We start from the raw sequence: 23,749 nt of genomic DNA on the forward strand, positions 1-23,749 counted from the left end.
CATGAGTGTTTGCTAAATTTTATCACACTTTTTCCTGTATCTATTGAAATGATCATATAATTTTATTTTTTAGTCTGTTGATGTAGTGGATTATATTAATTGACTTTGTACCCAGGCTTGTCTGAGTATAGGTAAAATAGTTCTTAGCAGATGGACTATTTGTTAATCTGTGTCATAGTGAAGAACATTAAATTATATAGAGAAATTTGAGTCAAAAATATTTGGGATTACTGACTGAGAAGAGTGTGTATTAATTGAGAAAATTACAAAAAATAGGTAATTATGCCCAACTAATATTGGGAGTCATATATTTGCAGTGGCCAAAGCCTGAATGGTTATTTCAGTTTTTTCATAAATATTCAGCTATGAAAGTGTTTAGGTTTTTAAGATATATGTCAAAAAATCATCAAAGTGGTAAAGGCAAGAGAATAGTTAGAATATCAGATTATGCAATCTCAACTTGTGGAGGAAGAGGAGGAGAAAATCACAGGGGAAATGGAATGAGTATCTTCATGAAGTCCTGGGACATGTTGAAGTAGGATTGCAGCATTTTGAAGGTTGAAGAAAGAAGAATTAGAGGACTGAAATACTTAGCAATTTAACATCTAAAAGGTGGAGTAAACTTGAAATAACAAGATCCACAAAGTGGCTCTGATAATAGGTTTAGAAAGTGCAATTTAAGGATTTCTAAATGCTGGAGATGTTGGATATTTAAGTCAACAAGCTTGTTCAAAAATAAAAGTGGAAAGTAAGATTGAATATGAGAAAATGACCAAGAGAAAAAGTTTGTATGAAAAATAAAAAACAATGGATAAGATGAGGTGATATTTCTGCATGAGCTTGTCCAATTGATACTCAATTGTGTCAAGAACCACTCAGCAGAGCACAGCACCATTTCCTACCAGGTGGTACGTGGAGGGTTAGAGAAAGCAGTCTTGTTTCAAGCAAGGTGTCAAAATGTTTCAGCTTAAGTGAGGAGATAAGTCTCGAATTTTCTGAAGAGGTGATAGTTCAGGGAAGTTTGTTGAGAGTGAAATAACCATTCCATGGGACATATTAGAGATTGGGAGTAAAGTTTACAGCTGGGAAATGAGAAAGAGAATACACTCGGATCAGATGATAAAATGACTAGTCCTTGGAAAGCATATCATTCGGACAGTGCCCAAGTGTTACAGTCGTAAGAGGCATGAGCTAAAAAACAAACAAACAAACAAAAAACTACTTAGGTAAATTTAATATTTTTTTCTAGGCTCCACGGATTACCTCTACTTCTTCCTGAAATGCTAATCCCTAGGAATCACACAAATGCTTTTCCTGGCCTGTAGCAGTGGCCCAGATAGCTTTAGTATCCTAGTGGGTTCCAGAGGAAAGTCTCTGCTGCTTCTGAGTGGTATTGTGGGCTAGAAGAACGAGGTAAAGTTTTGACACTAGCCAGGAAATGATTTGGCAGTGAGGAAGTAGAGCCAAGAATATCTTTAAGCCCAGAGAAATATTGAGAAGAGAACTGCTTCTCCAACCTCAGCTGTTTCTTGCTCCCGTCTTCTTCTGCAGAGAGCACTGGTTTCTATGCTCTATGAAAAATGTCTGCCATTTGCAGTTACTGAACATGATTTGATTGAATGTTCTTATGCTGATTTCTTCCACACTGCTGCCTCTAAATTTCTTCACAACATTATTTCATGACTTGCACCCAGCCAACAACCTCTGAGAGAGTGAATCCTTCCTCTGTGCTGCATTTCTACCTTGTACAAGGTTTTAGCCGCCATTCCCACATTGTCCTGTGCTTATTTCTTTGTATGACTCTAAAACATAAGCAGGGGTGATGGTGTAATAGAGGGTGTGAAGGTTGGTGGCCACTCACACCGTTGTGAGTAAAGCTTCGCACATATTTTCAATCTACATTTTTGCTATTATTCCCCCCAAAATTATACAGCAGTGCACAAAATTATTACCTATACATGAAAGAAAAGTCTCATCAAAACCTATAAAAACAATTTTATATTTTTCTCTTTCTCACATGTTGTAGATCATTACCCATTTAATGATAATTGTTCTTCCATTATAACATGAAGCCATCTGTTCCATTTCTATAGAGATCACTAAAAATACCACAGTAATAATAAAAGTCAAACACATTTTTGTAATTCTGAGCTACTGCAAATTTCAATTTATATATGTGTGTGTGTGTGATTTTATAAAGCTGTTAAGGATAAAAAAATTATTTTCGTAGTACATCATGTGATTCTGAGTCCCTTTTTACTGAAAAAGAGCCCACTTACCAAGAAAATAGCCAGAAGAAACATTTGACCAATTGCCCAAGGATTTAAAACTGCTTTAAAAATGGTGTGAACGTAAGTGTTTGGTGGCAAAAATCATTAGCGCCTGAAATGTGAAGATTCTCGATGTATGAGACCGAAGAACAGATACGTGAGTGGAATATCTCCCTAGAGACAGGCACTGATTGTTGCAAGTGACAAAACAATCTACCACTGTAGTTTATAGACTGCTGTACAATAATCAGGATTGAATTCCATGAAACAAAAATCCCATGAATTGTAAATATGCAAGGGAGCTAGGGGCAATGTGAATACAGTGATGAGAGTCATCCGGTGCAGGTCGGATGCCAAATATAATTCTTAGTGAGGTCACTGCAAACAAATTGAAAGACTCTGTGTATTTAGGGCTACAGTTTAGAGAATTACTTACAAAACGTCTTTCTTTCTGATTAACCTGGCTCAAAATACCATTCTAGAATCTAATTTTAAATAGATGTCACTTGCTTGTGGAGTAAGAATTAATTGATTAAAGCAAACATTGTATAAGATTTTAAATCCTGTGCATAATGCAATGAAATACAATTTTGCTAACTGCTTTTTATACATAAACAGATCGTTCCTCTACTTTTGTGTCTGAGTTCATAAGTAAAGAACCAGAGGAACAGCAGATTAAACATGTACAATTTTGTCATATTGTGAAGCTGAACAATTCCTCTCTTGGAAATTTCCTCATCACCTCCTGCTTGGTTCTCTGGGGACAGGAGTGGGAGAGGACTGGAAGGATATTCTCCTTCTGCTATTTTTATGATCATACAGGGTACATTGATGCAATGAGAACATGGTCAAGACATTAGAATATTACATAAAGTTTAAATTTCAATTTTTTTATAAATGAAAAACTAAATACTAAAAATTAAATAAAAATCAGTTGATCAAACAGTGCAGTTTTGGACACCATAGATCTTTAATAAATCACCTATTATAAATTATTTTCATGTGAGATAATCATACATAATATATAATTATAGTTCAGCAAAAATTTAGATATAGGTATATCTGTTGGTCTTCTCCCAACCATTTGCTCCATTTTTTGTGTATTCAAGTATTTTTGGTGGGGCCAATGGTTAGAGAATAATCAAAGCACAACCTTGCTACACATGCTAGTAACCCAATCAGTAAAACACACACCAGAAGCATGAACTCTACAACTTTCCAGTCTATAATTCTTCCAAGGTAGCTATATTACCAGGTAGAATAAGGGAGATAATGTGGATTTAAAGACAACTAATTTATGGCTAGCTTTTGACCACAGAGTGAGAAAGTTCTGTGAAACCCACACAGCGCCTGCAATCCACTGTCTCATCTCCCATATTTGTCCACTGTACCAACTTCTACCACACTCTTGATCTGACCTTCCTCAAGGAGATGATGACTCTATCGGATGTTGTCCACTACTACTTACCATTCACTTTATGTTATGATTACACATCATATGGTCAATGATAAGAGAAGTAGGACATGTATCCACGGCAACTTGAACTGTTGTCAGAATTTCATCCTTGAGGGCACTTAACTCCATTTGGTTGAATGTCACCTGTGATCTTGGCTATATTTCCACTTGCAGCTGCAAAATGCTAATACAATGCAGCACCCCCCTTTTCACCTGGTTTCTTGCAGATAACATGGCACGTCCTCATGAGCCATTTGAATTGTATTTCTACCTGCAGAATAGACACAATATGTCCAATCACATGTAGCTATTATTTAAATTTTTCCTGATAACTTCTGTCTGAAGTGAACTAAGTTTTTCTTCTAATCAGTACTTCTGTATATGGAAGTACAAACAGAGATAGTTTACTCATACTGTCATTTATTTCACATAAAATAAATTTTTATAGGAATAACTGTTATATATAAAGGTTATCATTCTATAATCTTTATAATATTCCATTATTTTAGTCAAAAATTTAGATATAGCTTTATCTGTTGATCTCCTCCCAACAATTTACTTTTATTTTACATTATTTTAGAACAGCCTAATAAAATGATTGATCAACAAATATGTAGTATATTTTCATTTCTTTCATATTATTAAAGTGGTACAATGCACATCTTTATGTATACCAACTTTTGATTGCCTTCTAGATCATTTTATTTAAAAAATAATTACAGAAATGGGATTAATTGACAAGTATATGAACATTTTTAATGATCTAGATAAATATTGCTAAATTACTTTCTTCAAAGCTTGTAGCAAACTAAGCTCCCATGAGCATTATATACCTGGGCCTTTCCAGACATTTTAGCATTTACAAATAAAGCAAACAACAAATTAATGAGTTTCAGTGATAACAATATATTTTTATTTTTGTATTATTGGATTTCTACATAGAAAAAACATGATGTTTATATGCATTTGATTTCTTTTGTAACATATCCATTAATGTCATTTATTGCCCTTTCTATCAGTGTATCCAAATTCTTTGAATTGTAAAAACTCATTATATATTAATAATATTTCTGCCAAACTGCCTTTGCAAATTTGTCCTGTTGTTTCTGTTTATGCTTCATATCAAAAATCTTATTTTGAACATTTAAAAATTGCAGAAAAGCTGCTAGAATAGTAGAAACTCTTTACCCAGATTCAACAAATTTTACTATTTTGCCAAAATTGCTTTTCCATCCTCTCTAAACAGATATAGATGACGGATAAGCAGATAGGAAATATATATACCATATTACATAGTAAAAATACATATAGAGTTCCTTTTACTTTTAGTGAGCTTGTATATATCATGCACTTTGTCCCTTAATATGCCCCTGTGTGCTTTCCAAATACCACAGAACAGTTATCAAATTCAGGCAACTTAACAAGACACAATTCTTTCACCTAATCTACAATCCATATTGCAGTTTCCTGAAATTGTTCTAGTAATATCTTTTACATGTTTTATTTTTTTTTTGTCCAATAGAGGATGCAGATCAGGATTATGTAATACATTTAGTTTTTCTACTTTTTGGGGACACTTTAAACTGATACAGTTTTTTTAACCTTTCTTTGTTTTTCATAATATTGATACTTTAAAAGAGTACAGGCCATTTATTTTGTAGCTTGTCTTTCAATATGGGTTTGTCTGAGGTTTTTGTTTTGGTTAGATGCAGGTCATGGGGCCCATTGGTATATTTAAAAAGCAATAGTATGTTTTCAGAATGTCCAGAGGTGCGTGATATTATTTGGCCATTTTCTGGTGATGTTACATTTGATGATCTGGTCAAGGTTTTGTATTGTATTCTTGTTGTGGGCTTTTATTTACCATTTTATCTATTAAAAATAGCATGTAATCTGTATTGACACTTTCAGACTATCCAAATTTCTAACTTTCAGTCAAATCAAACAACTCCCTTGCCTCCAATTTAGCATCCACTGATGATTCTTGAATGAGTTCACCTTTAGTATAATGGGTGCAAAATGGGAATTTTCCAACTCCAGCATACATTTTATCAGCAAATGGTTGAAATTCTATCATACAAAAGACGCCTCTCTTCTCCAACATTTATTTTGTGTGCTTCTTTATTATTTTTTGATACTCTTATCTATTCACTATAAATATAAACTCATTAATTCCCATTTAATCAATGATTTACAACACATTAGTTTTTGTAGGTAAGCAATGCATTATGCTTCATGTGTTTCTCTGCAAAAATAATCAGGTTAGTGTATGTTTATTTAACCCTTTTTTAGATAATACATAATATGTCACATACTACATATTATTTTACAATTTACAAATGTCCTGCCAATCTTCCCATATGCATCCTAGATATCTTCATTGTCTTTATAGAGTCACAGTACTTCATTGTATGCATATATCACAGTCTCCTATGTTTGAGCCTTGAGGCAGTTATCAATATTTTGAAATTACAAATAAACTTATGCATATGCATTTTCATATTTTTGAAGGTATATATTCAGGGTAAATTCCTACAAGTAGAATTGGCGGGTCACAGGTAAATGAATGTGTAACTATGTTTATATTGTTAAATTTAGTTCCCTAGGGATTTTATCAACTTACATCCTTAGCAATAATATATGAGTTCAAAACAGGATTTCCCCAAAGCCTTGCCACCAAAGTGTATGGTTAAACTTTTAAATTTTCCTACTTCCTCTTCAAATATTTTCTATTTTCTTATTTTTGTATGATTACTTTTCCATATAACTTTAGAATGAAATCATCTACCTCCAGAAAAGCTTGTTGGCATGGTTACTGAAATTACAATCATTTTTTAAATTAATTTATCAATAATTGATCAATAATTGATATGATGATGATATTGAGGCAACCTATCAAAGAACAAGAGATGACTTTCCATTTGCTCACATCCACTTTTGTATATTTTCAGAAATACATTTTAAGTTTTGTAAAATCAAGTTTATTAAAATTTTCTTCTTCTAAAACTTTCTTATTAAATTCAGTGCTAATTGGTTACTTGGATATAGGAAAGGAATTGATAATTTCTTACTAATTTTTTCCCTCCCATCTTCCTGAATAATTATATTTTTGAGTTATTTCTATTATTGATTAGTTGGGGGTTTCCCAGATACATTGTCACATAATCTGCCAAGGAGATACATTTCATTGTTTTTCAATTCTTATGCCTCTAATTGTTTTCTCAGTACAGGACTAAATTGGTAATGGGGATAGTGAGCATACTTACCTTGTGCCTGACTTAATGGAAATGGCTTTGGTGATTTCCCATTAAGTAAGATGCTGGCTTTAGTACAGACACGCACTCAGTTGTGCTGACATGCACAGTATGGCATATATGTTATTTTATTTTTTTATATATATAATGCCCACATACTTCTCCATTTGTTAAGGAAACGCCTCCATTGCTATATTCTTGAATGTTTTCTTAAGAAAGTTTGCTGAATTTTGTTAAAGACTTTTTCAGCATTTATGGGATAAGCACAGCCCCTCCTTAGGTCTAATGATATGGTGAACTACACAGAGAGTTTCTCATATTGAAACTTTTGGACATTACTGTTATATTCCATGATTGGTCATGATGTACTGTTCTCATAATATTCAATTGAAATCTATTCACTTTGTATTTTATTTAGAATTACAATTTTTGCAACAATATTTATGAGAGTTATTCAGCTGAAATTTCCTTTTGAGGGTGCTATCTTTATCAGATGTAGGTACTAACATTATATTTAATTTTTCAAATGAACTTGACAGTTTATTCATTTTCTATCACCTGAAACAGTTTATATGGCATTGAAACTATTTGCTCCACCTTTTGGTAGAATACTTACTACTGTGACACCAACTGAGGCTACTTTATTATTTTCTCTTTTTTAAATAAAAAATTGATGTATTTAAGCTTTCTATCACTATAGGGATCAATTTTGATAAGCGACGTATTTTTTAAGACATCACTCATCTCCAGGTAAAATTTCAAATTAATTTGTACAGAGGTGTGGTGCAATGGTTTAAAGGTTTTTGAATTTAAATTTTCTATATTGATAGTTATACCCTCCTTTGCATTTACTAATTTTTATACTTGTGTTTTATCCTCTCTTCTTGATTAAACTAAATAATGATTTATTCATTTTGTAATTGTTTTTAATGAAGATTTGATTTATAATCTTAATATACTCTGTCATTATCTACATAATTAGTTTCTGTTTTTACCTTTACTATTTTCTTTCTTGTGTTCTATTTTGGTTTATTTATATTTGTTCATTTTCTAGCTCCTTAAAAATTTAAATTCATTTATTTATATTAGTGTATGTTTATTATCATGCATTTTTAAGGCTATGACTTTTTCTCTGGTTACTGCTTTAAAGCCATCTAACCTGATGTATAGTGTTTTTATCCCTATAATGTTAGAAATACATCCCGGTATGTTAGAAATTCTGTTATTTCTGTTTATATTTACCCTCTATATTAGCATGTTCTTGCATTGCTATAAAGAAATACTTGAGATTGGATAATTTATAAAGAAAAGAGGTTTGACTGGCTCATGGTTCTGCAGGCTGTACAGGAAGCATGGTGACATCTGCTCGGCTTCTGGGGAGGCCTCAGAAAACTTTTACAATCATCGCGGCTGAAGGTAAAGGGAGAGGAGGCATGTCACATGACCAGTGCAGAAGCAAAAGACAGAGTGTGAGAGGAGGTGCCACATGCTTTTAAACAGCCATCTCTCAAGACAACTCACTTACTATCACAAGAACAGCATCAAGCGTATGATGCTAAGCTATTCACGAGAAACCCACTCCCACGATTCAATCACCTCCCATTCAGCCCCATCTCCAACATTGGGGATTACAATTCAACATGAGATTTGGGTGGAGGCACAGATCCAAACTACATCATCCTCTCATCCAAGAGTTTCTTAATAACAATTTAAAATTGATTCCTAGGTGAAAGTAGTTTTTAATATCTAAGTTCATTGAATTTTAATCAAATAATATTGCCTATAAGATTTTAACTTTCTGCAATTTACTTGTTGATGTTTCTTAGTGATCTAGCATATGATCTGTTTTGTGACAGTTTCATGTGCACCTGAAAAAAAAAGGAATTTGTTTTTTCATTCTGTTAACTGATTTCAAAATGTTTATTGGGTCTCAATTTTCTGCCAATGCCTAGTTTAGACTGTAAGGATACAGAAGAAAACAAAATAAGTGAAATTTATTTTCTTATGGCACATATTTTATCAGGAAAATATAAATCATGCACAACAGAAGAGGATTTTAGTAACACAGTAGAGGTTAAGGCGATGGGGAGAGGTGTATACATAAAGTAGTCAGTGAGACGCTTTATGTTTATTTAATATTTGAACAGAGACTTGACGAAGTGAGAGAGCAAACCATGGGGATGTTTGTGAAGAGAGTCCAAGGCATTGGCAAGAGAGTGTGCAAAGTTCTTGAGTGAGGAGTGTTCCCATTTGAGAAACAAGAGAGAGGCTACTGTAGCGAATGGGCTACAGTGAGACAGTGGTAGGAGAAGAGATTGCAGAGGTAGCCAAGAAACTGTATAAATTCGTGTGTCCAGAAGTGGTTCTTTCCAGTGGCTTCTTCGTCTTGCTGACTTCAAGAATAAGCTGCGGACCCTCGTGGTGGGTGTTAAAGTTCTTAAAGACGGTGTGTGTCCAGAGTTTGTTCCTTCAGATGTTCAGAGGTGTCCAGAGTTTCTTCCTTCTGGTGGGTTTGTGGTCTCGCTGACTTCAGCAGTGAAGCCGCAGACCTTCACAGTGAGTGTTACAGCTCATAAAAATATTGTGGACCCAAACAGCAGCAAGATTTATTGTGAAGAGCGAAAGAACAAATCTTCCACAGCATGGAAGGGGACCCGGCTGGCTCTGGTGGCCTGCTTTTATTCCCTTATCTGGCCCCACCCACATCCTGCTGATTGGTTCATTTTACAGAGAGCTGATTGGTCTGTTTACAAACCTTTAGCTAGACACAGAGTGCTGATTGGTGCATTTACAATCCTTTAGCTAGACACAAAATTTCTCCAAGTCCCCACCCGATTAGCTAGACACAGGGCACTGTTTGGTGCATTTACAAACCTTTAGCTAGACACAGAGTGCTGATTGGTGGGTTTACAATCCTTTAGCTAGACGGAAAAGTTCTCCAAGTCCCCACCTGATTAGCTAGACACAGAGTGCTGATTGGTGCATTTGCAAACCTTTAGCTAGACACAGAGTGCTGACTGGTGCATTTACAATCCTTTAGCTAGACAGAAAAGTTCTCCAAGTCCCCATCCAACCCAGAAGCCCAGTTGGCTTCACCTCTCAATCCTCCCTCTAAACAGGACACTCCAACTGCTGTTGGGAATTTGGCTGATGACCACTCTAGCTACTTCCTGCTGGATACGGATGAAGAAGGGTCCCTGCAGTTGTAGTGTCCTCCAGAGGGGAACTCTTTAGGCCAGTGAAAGGGCCAACGGGTAGGTCCAGGGGTCCTCAGTAGAAGTTGTTAGTTTAACTCATTTGGGGTTCCATTTGTAAGACCATCTGTAGCTTGATGGCCTCAATTCTAGAGGAAACAAATTTGACAAGAAGGTTAAAGATACAGAGCCCAAAGGCGAGTAACAGCAAGATGGCTGCCACGGGACCTAGAAAGGGGAGAAGCCATGTTGCCCAACTCCAGAGGTTGGTATAAGAGTTTGAAAGGCGTCTGATTTCAGAAGTCTTTTCCTGTAAATGCCAGGCAGCATATCGTACTATCCCTGACTGGTTAGTGTGAAAACAACACTCTTCCTCTAAGAAGGTGCAGAGTCTTCCTTTCTTAGCAGGGAGGAGGTCTAGGCCTCAGCACTTTTGGAGAGTAACTGCTGCCAAAGGATTTATTTGGGGTTGTAGAGTAAGGATAGATTTCGTTGTTTCTTGCAAACTGTCTGAAAAATCCTTTGAGAGTGTGTGGTAGTAGGATAATGAAGTAGGTAAACTGGCTATTCTGGTTCCTGTAGCAGTAGCCATTCCTAACCCTATAAGTAGGGGTATTAGTTGTATGGCTCTGTGCTGATGGACTTGAGCTTAGAAGGATACTGATAAGGTCTGATTTCCTGGGGCAATGTTAATGTTGGGACTTAGAAAGACTAAGATGCAGATGACTGTCCAGTTAGTGGGGAGGCAGATATAAGTCGATGTTCCACATAAGAAGAATATACCTTGGCTGGGCAGACAGAACTGGTTGTGTATGTTAAAAAGTTGTATGAATTTGTTGTTTTCATTTTCCCATACTCCTAGAGTACTTGCCAAGGTAGATCCAGTTTTTGTTGATATTTTGCAAAAGAAGTTATATCTTTGACCAAGTTGACCATTTCCTGATCAAGTAGGAGGTCATTTGTGAGAAAAGGTCATCCATACAGCATTTCATATGGACTGAGTCCCATTTTGTGAGGAGAATTTTGGATTCTCAAAAAGGCCATGGGTAAAAGAGTAGGCCGTGGGAGATGAGTTTCTTGTGTTAGTTTCCGTAAGTGCCTCTTGAGTGTTTCATTTGCCTTCTTGACCTTCCCTGAGGATTGTGGCCTCCAGGTGCAGTGAAGGTGATATTGTATCCCTAGCACCCTGGAAATTCCCTGAGTTATCGTGGCTTTAAAAGACAGACCATTGTCACTCTGTAAGCTTTGGGGAAGCCCAAATCTGGGAATTGTTTCATGAATTAGGACTTTAATCACTTTCTGAGCCTTCTTTGTCTTGCAGGGGAAAGCTTCTATCCAATTTGTCAAGGTATCAACACAGACCAACAAGTATTGAAATCCCTTTGACTTAGGCATATGGGTGAAGTCTAACTGCCAGTTGTCTCCAGGATAGTGACCTATTCTTTGTTCCCCCAAAGGGGCCTTATCATGGACCAAGGGATTATTCCTTTGGCATGCCTCACAGGCTTTGACTACCTGTCAGATGGTCTGGAGGAGATTTGGCCCTGTAAATAGGGATTTGGCCATTTGATGGGTGTTTTCAATATCTATATGAAAAGTTTGGTGGAGGATTTTAAGAATTTTCCACTGGCTGGCTTCAGGTACAAGTATCTTTCCTTCTTCTGTCATTAATCACCCTGAGGGGAGAAAGCTATGCCCCCGTGAAAGTTCCCATTCTGTTTCAGTCGGGGAATACTGGGGCTTAATGTCTTGGAGGGGATTGTTCCATACCAAAGATCTTTCCATAGATATTTCTAATGGGAGGTTCCGCCTGGCAGTAATTTTGGCCTCAGCATTTGCCCGACAGTTTCCTTCTGCCTTTTCTCCTTCACCTTTCTGATGGCTTTGGCAGTGTAAGACTGCCACCTCCTTGGGTTTTTACACTGCATGCAATAACTCCATAATTTCCTTGTGGTATTTAAGGGGGGTTTCCCCAGAGGTTAGGAACTACCTGTCTTTCCATATTGCAGCATGGGCATGTAAGATTAGATAAGCATACTTGCTATCTGTATACACATTTATTCTTTTTCCCTTTCCCAGTTCTAAGGCTCAGGTAAGTGACACTAGTTCTGCTAACTGGGCACTGGTCCCTGGGGGAAGAGGCTTAATTTCAAGTTCAGTTACATCACTAACTATGGCATAACATGCCGTTCATACCCCATTCTCCACAAATGAACTTCCATTGGTATATAGGTTAAGGTCAGGATTAGCTAATGGGACTTCTAAGAGATCATCTCGAGTGGCATAAGTCTGGACTATAATTTGTTGGCAGTCATGCTCGATTGGTTCCCCATCCTCTGGGAGAAAAGTGGCAGGGTTGAGGGCCATGCACATACGTATTTGAAGCACTGGTCCCTCGAGGAGTAGCACCTGGTTTCTAAGTAGGCGGTTGTCTGATAGGCAAAAACTTCCTTTGGCACCTAGTATGCCATTTACATCATGAGTAGTCCAGACAGTGAGATCTTTTCCTTGTATTATTTTCATAGCCTCTGACACTAAGACGGCCACTGCCACAACTACCCATAAACAGTGAGGCCAGCCTTTTGCTACTACATCAATTTCCTTACTTAAGTATGCCACTGGTTGTGGGGTTGTCCCATGAGTCTGAGTAAGGGCTCCAAGAGCTATCCCTGCTCTCTCTGTGACGTATAAAGCGAAGTTTTGTCCTGTGGGAAGGCTTAAAGCTGGAGCTTGTACTAGCGCCTTCTTTAAGGTTTTGAAGGCTGCTTCTGCCCCTGGTTCCCATTCTACTAGATGAGTATTTGCCCTCTAGGTCTCTTTGTTTAGAGTATAGAGGGGCCTGGCTATCTCACTGTATCCAGGGATCCGTAGTCGGCAAAAGCCAGTGATTCCAAGGAACCCTCGCAACTGTTTTAATGTCTTAGGGTAAGGATAAGCCAGTATAGGCTGTATTCATTCCTTGCTGAGGGCCCTGGTTCCTCTGGCTAAGATTAGGCCTAGATATTTGACTTGCTGTAGGCAAAGCTGGGCCTTCGACCTAGACAGCTTGTACCCTTGATTAGCTAGAAATTTCAAGAGATCTAGAGTAGCCTGCTGGCACGAGGCTTCTGAACTGGTAGCCAAAAATAAATCATCCACATACTGAAAGACCAGAGGGCCTGGACTTGAGAAGTGGCCTAGATCTTAGGCCAGTGCCTGATCAAACAGGTGAGGGCTATCCCTAAACACTTGGGGCAAGACCGTCCACGTAAGTTGGCATATGTGGTCTGTGGGATCCTCAAAGGCAAAGAGAAACTGGGAGTCAGAGTGCAGGGGAATACAGAAGAAGGCATCCTTGAGGTCCAGAATAGTGAACCATTCTGCTTTCTCTGGTATTTGAGAGAGCAGGGTATAGGGGTTGGGTACAACTGGATATAGAGGAATTACTGCCTCATTGATGAGTCTAAGATCTTGCACTAGTCTCCACTGACCATTTGGTTTTTGTACTCCTAGAATTAGGGTGTTGCAGGGACTGCTGCATTTCCTTACTAAACCTTGAACTTTTAAATGTTTAACAATATCCTGTAATCCTTCATAAGCTTCAGGCCTTAAGGGATATTGCCTTTGATAAGGAAAAGTGGTGGGGTCTTTTAGCCTGATTTGGAGTGGGTGGGCATTTTTTGCCCTTCCAATTTGTCCTTCCAATGCCCAGACTTCAGGGTTGATTCCCTCCTCAAGTAGGGGACAACAAATGGGTAACTTGTTCCCCATATTCATGTAGATAATAGCTCCAGCTTTGGCTAATATATCCCTCCCTAATAAGGGTGTGGGACTTTCAGACATAACAAAAAAGGCATGTGAGAAGAGAAAAGTCTCCCAATTACAACTGAGGAGGTGGGAGAAATACCTGGTTACAGGCTGTCCCAGGATTCCTTGGATGGTAACGGACCTTGAGGACAGTCATCCACGACAGGAGATTAGCACTGAGAAGGCCATGCCAGTGATCAGGAGGAAGTCAATTTCCTGGCCCTTAATGGTTAAACGTACTCAGGGCTCAGTGAGGGTGATGACACGAGCCGGCGCTTGCCACAGGCACCCTCAGTCCTGTTGTTGGATCATCTGGTTGGGGGCTTCTGACTCAGAGAACCTTTGTCCTCTGGGGCAGTGCACCATCCAGTGATTGCCTCTGCATAGTGGACATGGACGAGGGGGTGGCTTGTTTCTCATTGGACAATCTTTTTTAAAGTGTCCTTGCAAACCACACTGATAAGAAGCCCTACCAGGTGATTGGCCTACTCCATTTTCTGTCTTCTCTGAACCACCAAGGTTTGTTTGTCTAAGGGCCATGACTAAGGCTGTGGCCTTTCTCTAACATCACTTTTCCTTCTGGGCCTGTTCCTCTTGGCCCTATTATAGAACACCAAGGTTGCCAGGTTTAATAACGCCTCCAGATTTTGTTCAGGGCCCAGGGCTTGCTTTTGGAGCTTTCTCCTGATATCTGCAGCTGATTGGGTAATAAACTTATCTTTTAGAATCAATTGACCCTCCAGTGATTTGGGTGACAGGGGAGTTTATTTTCTTAAGGCCTCCCACAGCCGCTCAAGGAAGGCAGGAGGATTTTCTTCCTTTCCCTGAGTTATGGTGGCCATCACTGAATAATTCATGGGCCTTTTCCTAATTCTCCTTAGTCCTTCCAGAACACAGGTCAACAGATGTTCACGATTCCAGTCCCCATGATCCGAGTCAAGGTCTCAGTGGGGATCCATACTGGGGATGGCTTGCTGACTGGTAGGGAATTTGTCCCTTTCTTCATCATCATTCTATCATTTACTTGACTAAGATACCAAATATCTCCAAACTCTTGAGCTGCAGCTAAAGACGCATTCTTTTCATTAAAGGCCAGGGTTTCATCTAACCATAGCATGACATCTCTCCAAGTGAGATTGAAGGTTTGACCTAGACCCTGTAGGACATCTGTGTACCTGTCAGGATCATCTGAAAACTTCCCCAGGTCTACCTTGATCTGCTTTAAATCAGAGACGGAGAAGGGGACATGTACCCAGGTTGGGCCAAATTCCCCTCCCCCTACAGCTTGAAGGGGACATAACTGATACCCCAGGGGTTTTTGTGGTACTTTGGAGATTTCTTTGCTTATTTCTTTCTGGGTGAGGGAGATTAGAGGAGGATTATCATTAATAGGAAGGGGAGCTATAGGGAGGCTAGGTTATGGGGGTAAGCTGAGAGGTCCTCCTGTGGGATGTAAATTGCAAGCTTTCCATAGTTGTGTAATCTCCTTCAATGAAAAGAAAGCTTGGACATAAGGTATTTCACTCCATTTGCCTTCCCTCTTACAGAAAAGGTCAAGCTGCAGGATAGTATTGTAATTTATGCAATTATACTTTTATATACATTTATATAATTTATACAATTATACTTTGTATAAATTGTATATATACAATTATACAATCTATAAAAAGGCCATTTTTCCCGGTCAGAGAGAGAATATTGGGGCCAGGCTGTAGTGCAGAAAAGAAATGAGCTGCCTCTTTTTCAGGGTTTGTGGGTCAAATTGGTCCCGATGGCTTAGGATGCATTTCAAGGGTAAGCCTGTTGATGCCTGAGTGTTTCCCATCTGAAAGACAAAACTGCCTGCAGTTTTGGTTTGTTTTGTTTCTCCTCCTGCCTAAGAACCTGCAACGGTCCCTGGACCTGCTGATCAGAATAGTTGCACTCACCGATGCAGCAGAAGAAACAATCCCTGCCCAAGAACCAGCAATGGTCCCTGGACCCTGCTGATCAGAATAGTTGCACTCACTGATGCAGCAGAAACACTAGTTTTCCTCTGAGACCACAAGGAGGACTGAAGAAGGTCAGATTTAGTGGCACTTACTGATGCATTCTTGAAAACCTGCACCCTTGCCTGTCCTCCTAGACTGCAAAGAAGACCGAGAAAAATTGGATTTAGTGACCCTTACCGATGCATTCTCAAAAATCTCTTAGAGTCCTAAGCATTCTCCTGTTAGTATTGGGACCTTACCCCTGTCCTATAAAGATGTTATGCCTCAAAAATGAAGTGGAGGGCCATACTCTGGGGGAAGGAAGAGATCCCCAGGGTTGGAAGAGTGACACCTTTTGTCCTTACTTATATGGATAAGAAGGATACAATTTCTGAGGCTCCCCATATCCTAGCTTCAGGAATAGCTTTTGTTAGGCCTACTAGTCTGAGGAGGGATCCTAAAATTCCAGATAGTCCCCCTATGACAGGTCTTTGGGCAAATATTATGTCTTTCTCATTGGTGAGCCCGGGTGCCAACAGAAGGTAACAGAGTCCTGGATTTTATTCTAGTAATCATTCCTATAGGAGAAACTAGAAAAGCACCAGAGACAGGGAGGGATTTTTAGAAGCAGGACTAGCCTTGGAGAAGAGAGGCGAGAGGAAGTTTGTCTGGCAGGCATTAGGACCCAGGAGGCAAGGGTCAGGGTTGATAGAATAGATGGGCAAGTCTCGTTTGGGTGACATGCCTTTCAGAGTTCCACTCATGGCCACAGGGTCAACCAACTTGTTGTCGGGACCCCGGAGCTGAATGGCTTTCCTCTCTGTCAACCCTTGGCTCAGCCCAGAAGTACAGGAAAAACGGAAGCTGGTTCCAGGCAAACCAACGCTCCTAACTCCGAAGAGTCAGGGGTTGTTAGAGAGCCCTTTCCCAGAAAGCCTGACTCCTGTGTCTTTAGTCAGGTGGCTGCGCTAGTTGCTTTTAACTGGCCAACAGGTGCCCTGTATTTAGCCCCCGAATTCTAAGGAAAAATAGGACAGAATAGCAAGTGAAAGGGGTCCAATGGTACTCACTGTTTGGCGATAGGTGATAGTCTCACTGCTTGGCAATAGGTGATAGTCCCTTCGTGGTCACCAAAATGTGTCCAGAATTGGTTCCTTCCAGTGGGTTCTTGGTCTCACTGACTTCAAGAATGAAGCTATGGACCCTCACGGTGGGTGTTAAAGTTTTTAAAGATGGTGTGTCCGGAATTTGTTCCTTCAGATGTTCAGATGTATCCAGAGTTTCTTCCTTCTGGTGGGTTCATGGTGTCACTGACTTCAGGAGTGAAGCTGCAGACCTTCGCAGTGAGTGTTACAGCTCTTAAAGGCAGCGTGTCCAGAGTTGTTCATTCCTCCCAGTGGGTTCGTGCTCTTGCTAGCTTCAGGAGTGAAGCTGCAGACCTTTGCGGTGAGTGTTACAGCTCATAAAGGTAGTGCGGACCCAAAGAGTGAGCAGCAGCAAGATTTATTGTGAAGAGCAAAAGAACAAAGCTTCCACAGCATGGAAGGGGACCTGGCTGGCTCTAGTGGCCTGCTTTTATTCCTTCATCTGGCCCCACCCACATCCTGCTGATTGGTCCATTTTACAGAGAGCTGATTGGTCTGTTTTACAGAGAGCTGATTGGTGTGTTTACAAACCTTTAGCTAGATATGGAGCACTGACTGGTGCATTTGCAATCCTTCAGCTAGACAGAAAAGTTCTCCAAGTCCTCACCCAACCCAGAAGCCCAGCTGGCTTCACATCTCATTGGGATATATGCTGCAACTAAGAACAAAATACACAGAAGCCATTCTGTATCTATTACATTTGTAGAAGATCAAAATATGCCACCCTGAAATATGCTATTTTGCTGAAGGCAATTGAAATTCAACAAAGGCAAAAATAAGCTTTCCCAGAGCTTCCTTTCTCTGCCTAAAAGAAGACACTTCAGAGAAGCGAGGACTTCCATCTATGCTCTCTCAGGGCAAGTTTCACAGCCATGAAGAAGATGGAAAGTTGGCATCATGATGGACCTGCCCCCCAAAATCTTAATCTCTTTGTTTTCCCCATATATTTACCTTTTCACATTTGCTTCTCCTAAAAACCTAAACTCCTTTTCCTTTGTCTTGTGACAAGTGACAAGTAGCTCAAACATAGCAGAAGTTTATTTTTATTTCTCATAATAATCCAGACACAGTCAGGTGTTTCAGATATCTAGTCAGCTCTTAATCACAGATTCATCTGAGACCCATGTTCCTTCTGTCTTGTTGCTTCATTATTTCTTAAACTCCTTCTCTCATTTCTTGATCAAAACAGGGATCACCAAGTCTATATTCCAATGTTTTAGCCTACAGAGAAGGGAGAAACAGAAGATATAGAGGCAAAGACATTTCTGTTTTAAAGTCCATGACCTCAAATGTCAGTCACAATGTTCTCCCACACAGTTTGGCTAAATTTAATGACACCATTCCTCCTAGCCTCATGGCACACTGGGAAATGCAATCTTAGGTAGGAAATGTATGGGCCAGGCAGAATCTTCAAGGGTTCTATTACTAAAAAGATCACCAAAAAGTGGATCCTGGAAAAAAAGTACAGTCTGACAGAGGCCAGTTAATTTAGATCTCTGTAGACTTTTGTAAGGCGTTTATTTTAAACAATGAGTGGGATGAAAAATCTTTACAAGATTTGAGCAAAGGAGTCATAGCATCAGACTTTTATTTAAGAAAATTACTCTTGCTGATGATCACATCTTCACCATGCTCCAATAATACTAATGTATTTGTAATGCTTCCTTTTACATTTGAAGTGTGATTTTTATATAAGTGGTTCTGTTTCAAAAATATATTTTCTGCTCGTCAACCTGGAGCTTCTTATACAGTTTCCCCTTTTAATTATTCCAGTTCTATACAGAGGGATTATAATATGCAGGGATGGAAAACACAAAGCAGAAATACCTCTACCCTTTATCCTTCTAGGTTCTCCAGCTGAGAACAGACAAAAGGCAGGCTAACAAGAGAAAAATAAGGTTTCTTAACATGATGCAATACATAGCACACAGGAGAAAGCTCAGCAAATGGTAGTTCAGGGGGTGGTTAGAAACTGGGACTTACGTAACAACTTAGCAAATAACAATATGTTTGTAGAGAAGTGACAAGACAAAGGAAAAGGAGTTTAGCTTTTTAGGGGAAGCAAGCTTGGAAAAGGTAAATATATGGGGAAAACAAATAGAGTAAGATTTTTGGGGATAGGTCCATCATGGTGCCGAATTTCCATCTTCTTTGTGCCTGTGAAACTTGCCCTCAGAGGGCATAGATCGAAGTCCTCACTTCTCTGAAGTGTCTTCTTTTAGGCAGAGAAGAGAAGCTCTGGGAAAGCTTATTTTTGCCTTTGTTGAATCTCAATTGTTTTCAGCAAAACAGCATATTTCAGGATGGCATATTTTGATCTCCTACAAATGTAATAGATATAGAATGGCTTCTGGAGTAGGGTATCTGTGTTTAAATATCAGAAAAGTCCCTTTCTAGTGTGAGGCTTTTCTGTGCCTTAATTTCTTTATCTGCTTTGAAGGTTTTTGTGAAGAATTGATGCATTAATGTGTTACATAGTTAAATAGCTACTGGCACATAATATACCCTGTAAAACTAGTAGAAGTCAATTTTCCTGTTCTATCATATTTTAATCACTTCAATTTACTTTTTAACTTAAATTTTAGTATTTTCACATTTTTTTCTTCTGATTAAGACTCTCATTTTCTAATATGTTTTCTTAAATATTTTATTGGGAAAATTTAGTTTGTAAAATTTTTAGCATTGCCATATTCAGACAAAGATATAAACACTCATCAAACACAATTTACAGTTCTTTTAAAAATATTTTTTAAATTAAATTTACTAGTTTTAATCATATATTTTTCACATATTCATTGTTAGGTTTTCAACAGAGCTTTTCAACTCATTTTTATAAATATTTTTGTCTACCTTCCTAAAAGCCACATATGAAATTGCATTTGAATGTGTTTATGTGAACTGTTTATATTTATATATATTTTCCAAGGACACCTCCATGGCTTTTGTGGACTTATCGAGACAAACTTCAAATTTCTGAATATTTTATTTCAAGTATTTTGTATTACACTTTCTCCTATGAAATCTCAGAGTAGGCTGTGTTTTACAATAGAAACAGCTCTGTGTTCTCTCTGATGCTATTGCCTTGAATCCAATTTGGCTGAAAACAAATAAATCAACCAAGAAACAAAGCAACAAAAACTCTGATATGATTTTCCTGTGCCTAGTAAAGTTTGCCATGTCAAAGTGCAGAAATTTCACATTAATATATAATCTACATGCTAAATTTTAAAGAAAAAACAAGTTTCCTTTCTTATCCCCTCAGAAAAGGTGACAGAATGAACCATAAACTTAAAAAGGGCAGCCTTAGTGAATGTGCAGGCCCACAGGCATGTGTGTGTGTGTGTGATATTTAGTATTAAATATTTCTGAGATGCTGCTTCCATTATCTTTTAGACTTAAACCTTAGTTCCATGAGTTCTTCAGTTTAGCCCTGTTTGTGGAGTCTCTGAGACACATATCTTTCTTCATTGCTGCTCTTCAATCTCAGTTGATTGATAGTTACTGATTGTTTCCTAGGGAATAGAAGGCAGCCCCAAGAGAGAAATGCACTCATGGCTTAAATTCTTATATCACATCATCATGACCAGTGTCTTCTTTGATTGATTGGATGCCTAGGCAAATGAAGCAGCAATTGACCTCAACACACTGCAATTTCAATGATGCGGTGCCCCTCTCTAGACTAATTTTACGTTAAAATAAAGTGCTTGCTACAACATTTTCATGATTACAAAACATTATTCTAATTATACAAAATATCCTTGTTGTCACAAGCCTTATCCCCATAACCTAGCAACGTGCATCACACAAAAGAAAGGAATTTAATATCTAAAATGCATTCACACTTTTTACCCATTCCTCAGACTTTGGCATAATGTATACTTGATAAAACCAAAGTGGATATATGATAACTATATAACTATCTCTTCATACAGCTATGCCATTCTGTACAAACCGGATCATATCTTGCTTTCAGCAAAATTTTTTGAAAGTATTTTAACTGTTTTGGAGGAATCTTTATGCTTCATTCAGACTTCTTACACTTCAGATATTTTATTATTTCTGAGAGTGAAGAACTGAGCCCAGCAGAAGATGAGATTCTGAGGCTCCTTCACTGAACTCTTCCAGCATTTGTTTGTTAGGTTGTTTTTATACAATAGTCCTGCAGCTCTCTAAGAGGTGAGTGAGCTGGGCAGGTAGGACAATGTTCTTGCCTTTTGCTTATGTGATGGTGGAACTCTCCCAAGGCAGTTCCTAGGCTGTGGAGTATTCAGAGGCACCAAAGAGGAGGAATGCTCAGCCCTACCAGTCGAACACTTTGCATTTGTATTCTATTGCCTTTTCCCATTCTGGCTTGAAAGGTTATTATTAAATGTGCAAAGTGTAGTGCAAGGGGTAAATGATTCAAAATTTGAGAGAGATTTTTTATTCTGTGTTGGTTCTCTATGCAATCAAGCAAATCAGAGTCCCAGGTGCAACCTTGATGCTGCTTCAAGATCCCACGGCAGTGTGTCCTCAAATGGGCACAGTTTTCTGTGGGACGTTTGGCTTGCCTGCTCCATCAAATCTGAATGCAGAAATCTTGGCAGGAAATCTCAGTGGAGTCCACCTTTTTCTATCCTTTCAATAATGAGAGGTACATTCTTCTTCCCTCAGAAATTTCATAAGTAAAATACAGAAGCACACAGTTGAGAACGGACAGGCCCATGTTATATGATAAAGAGTCAGCTCAAACAAGTGCACATTTAACGGCCTTGGGTAGAAATGGTTTAATTTTTGCCTGCTGATAATGGTTTGGATGTTTACGTTTAAAAATTAGACTATATATTAGGACAGCTAAGTTTATTGTGTGATCTCTGAACCCAACCACCTTGTATCAGGAACTTTGCCACATTCTTCATATATAAAAATTAATTTGTAAAATCTCAACATTGTGCATCTGGCTATAATTGCAATGTTATTCTGTGGTTTGTTTCCAAATTTGCCTTACCAAGTAATTAGAAAGAACCTTGGAAAGATACTTAACAGTAGTCACTGTCCAATTTGTTCACCAATCATCTCTTATGTAATTTTATAGGCCATCACCCACAATGTTCCCTGACTAAATCCAAGGAAGTTTACTTCATTTTATCTTTTTCTTAAGTCAGACTAACAAATTTTATTGCAGAAATATTTAATCTTCTTTTCTAATGATAAACAAGCTTTAAGATTGTTCAGTTCATGTCTTAAACTGCTGATGTTAATGATAGCACATTATACAAAGATTATCTTTAAATCAGTATTGTTCATTAGACACAGAATTTATTCTACTCCACAGCAGAGACTGTCAAATGGGACATACCTTCCATAATTTAATAGCAAATTTGGATCTTGCTGTTATTTAAAAAAGACTTTTCAATGCACTTAAAAAAATAGATGTTTAATTGAGGAAGTATTATTTGAAACATTTAGCACTACAGGCATTACTATGATGGTAGTGCATATTTATTCCAAGCTCTACATTTTCAATTAATTCCCTCAGAGTGGATTTCCTGTTTCATAGCATGTATTTCATAGCAAAATTGGATACTCCTTTGCATTATTCCCATAGTATCATTAATAAAATGGATACGTCAATCATGTTTCTTTAAGGCAAGTGGTTTTAAAATGTTCAGAAACAATTCCTCACTCACAGGAAGGACTTCTTTTTAAAACTATCATATTTGTTAGAACAACGTTTCACAGCATTCGTTACAGTTTTTTGTGGCAGGAGAAAATTATATGAAATAAGATACAAGTTATTCTGTAAAACTGTATTTCATACTATACGTTAGATGTCTTTTTCATATTATGTAATATTATCATGGGAGTTTTGAGCCATGAAACAGAGAATGATATAAACAAGAGTGGCACAATTATTAGACTAGAAGAATCACATGCATGTGAAAATCAGATCATTGGATAATTTCAAAGAAAAATAATTATGATGAGAGAATTTCTTGTATCACTCAAGCTTTCATAATAAATTAAAAAAAACAGAAAACTAAAGACTTTTATACAAATAGCTTCAGTATGAATAATTTTTAAGTCAGTTTGTACCATAAAAATATGATATACCTTTCCACAAGTGCCCTTGAAATATTTTTTAACGTTTTCGTATGTTAGGCCACACATCAAACGTCAATAACTTTGGGAGATTACAAAAGGCAGATAATATTATGTGAGGACAATGAAAGTAATAATAGTATAGATAAGAACTGCTAATGGTACCAAAATTTATCTATTACTAAATACATGTCAAGCATTGTGCAAAGTTAAATAAGACATGGATCAAGTTTATCAGCCACCCATCATAACCTGAATGCTGATCAGAAATGCAAAGTCCATATTTGTCACTGGAATAATAACGTATTAAAATAGTTTGACTGAAATGATTTCAATAAATTGGAAATTAACGAAAATACTTCTAAATAACTTTGAGAAGATTTAAATTCCAACTATAGAATATATAAAATATAATAGCAATAGGTATTCATTAGTACTTATGAAACAGAAACAAGAGTGTAGTCACATGCAAAAAAAAACCCAAATAATTTTATTATTGAAAAAAATTAGAAATAAATGAGTATAATTCAAATGTTAAATTTTAGTAAAGTAACTATCATTACCATTTTTCTAAAAATCAAAGACAATTTAAA

The sequence above is a fragment of the Gorilla gorilla genome, chromosome 6 (genome assembly GCF_029281585.2).
Source record: "Gorilla gorilla gorilla isolate KB3781 chromosome 6, NHGRI_mGorGor1-v2.1_pri, whole genome shotgun sequence".
Taxonomy (NCBI): domain Eukaryota; kingdom Metazoa; phylum Chordata; class Mammalia; order Primates; family Hominidae; genus Gorilla; species Gorilla gorilla.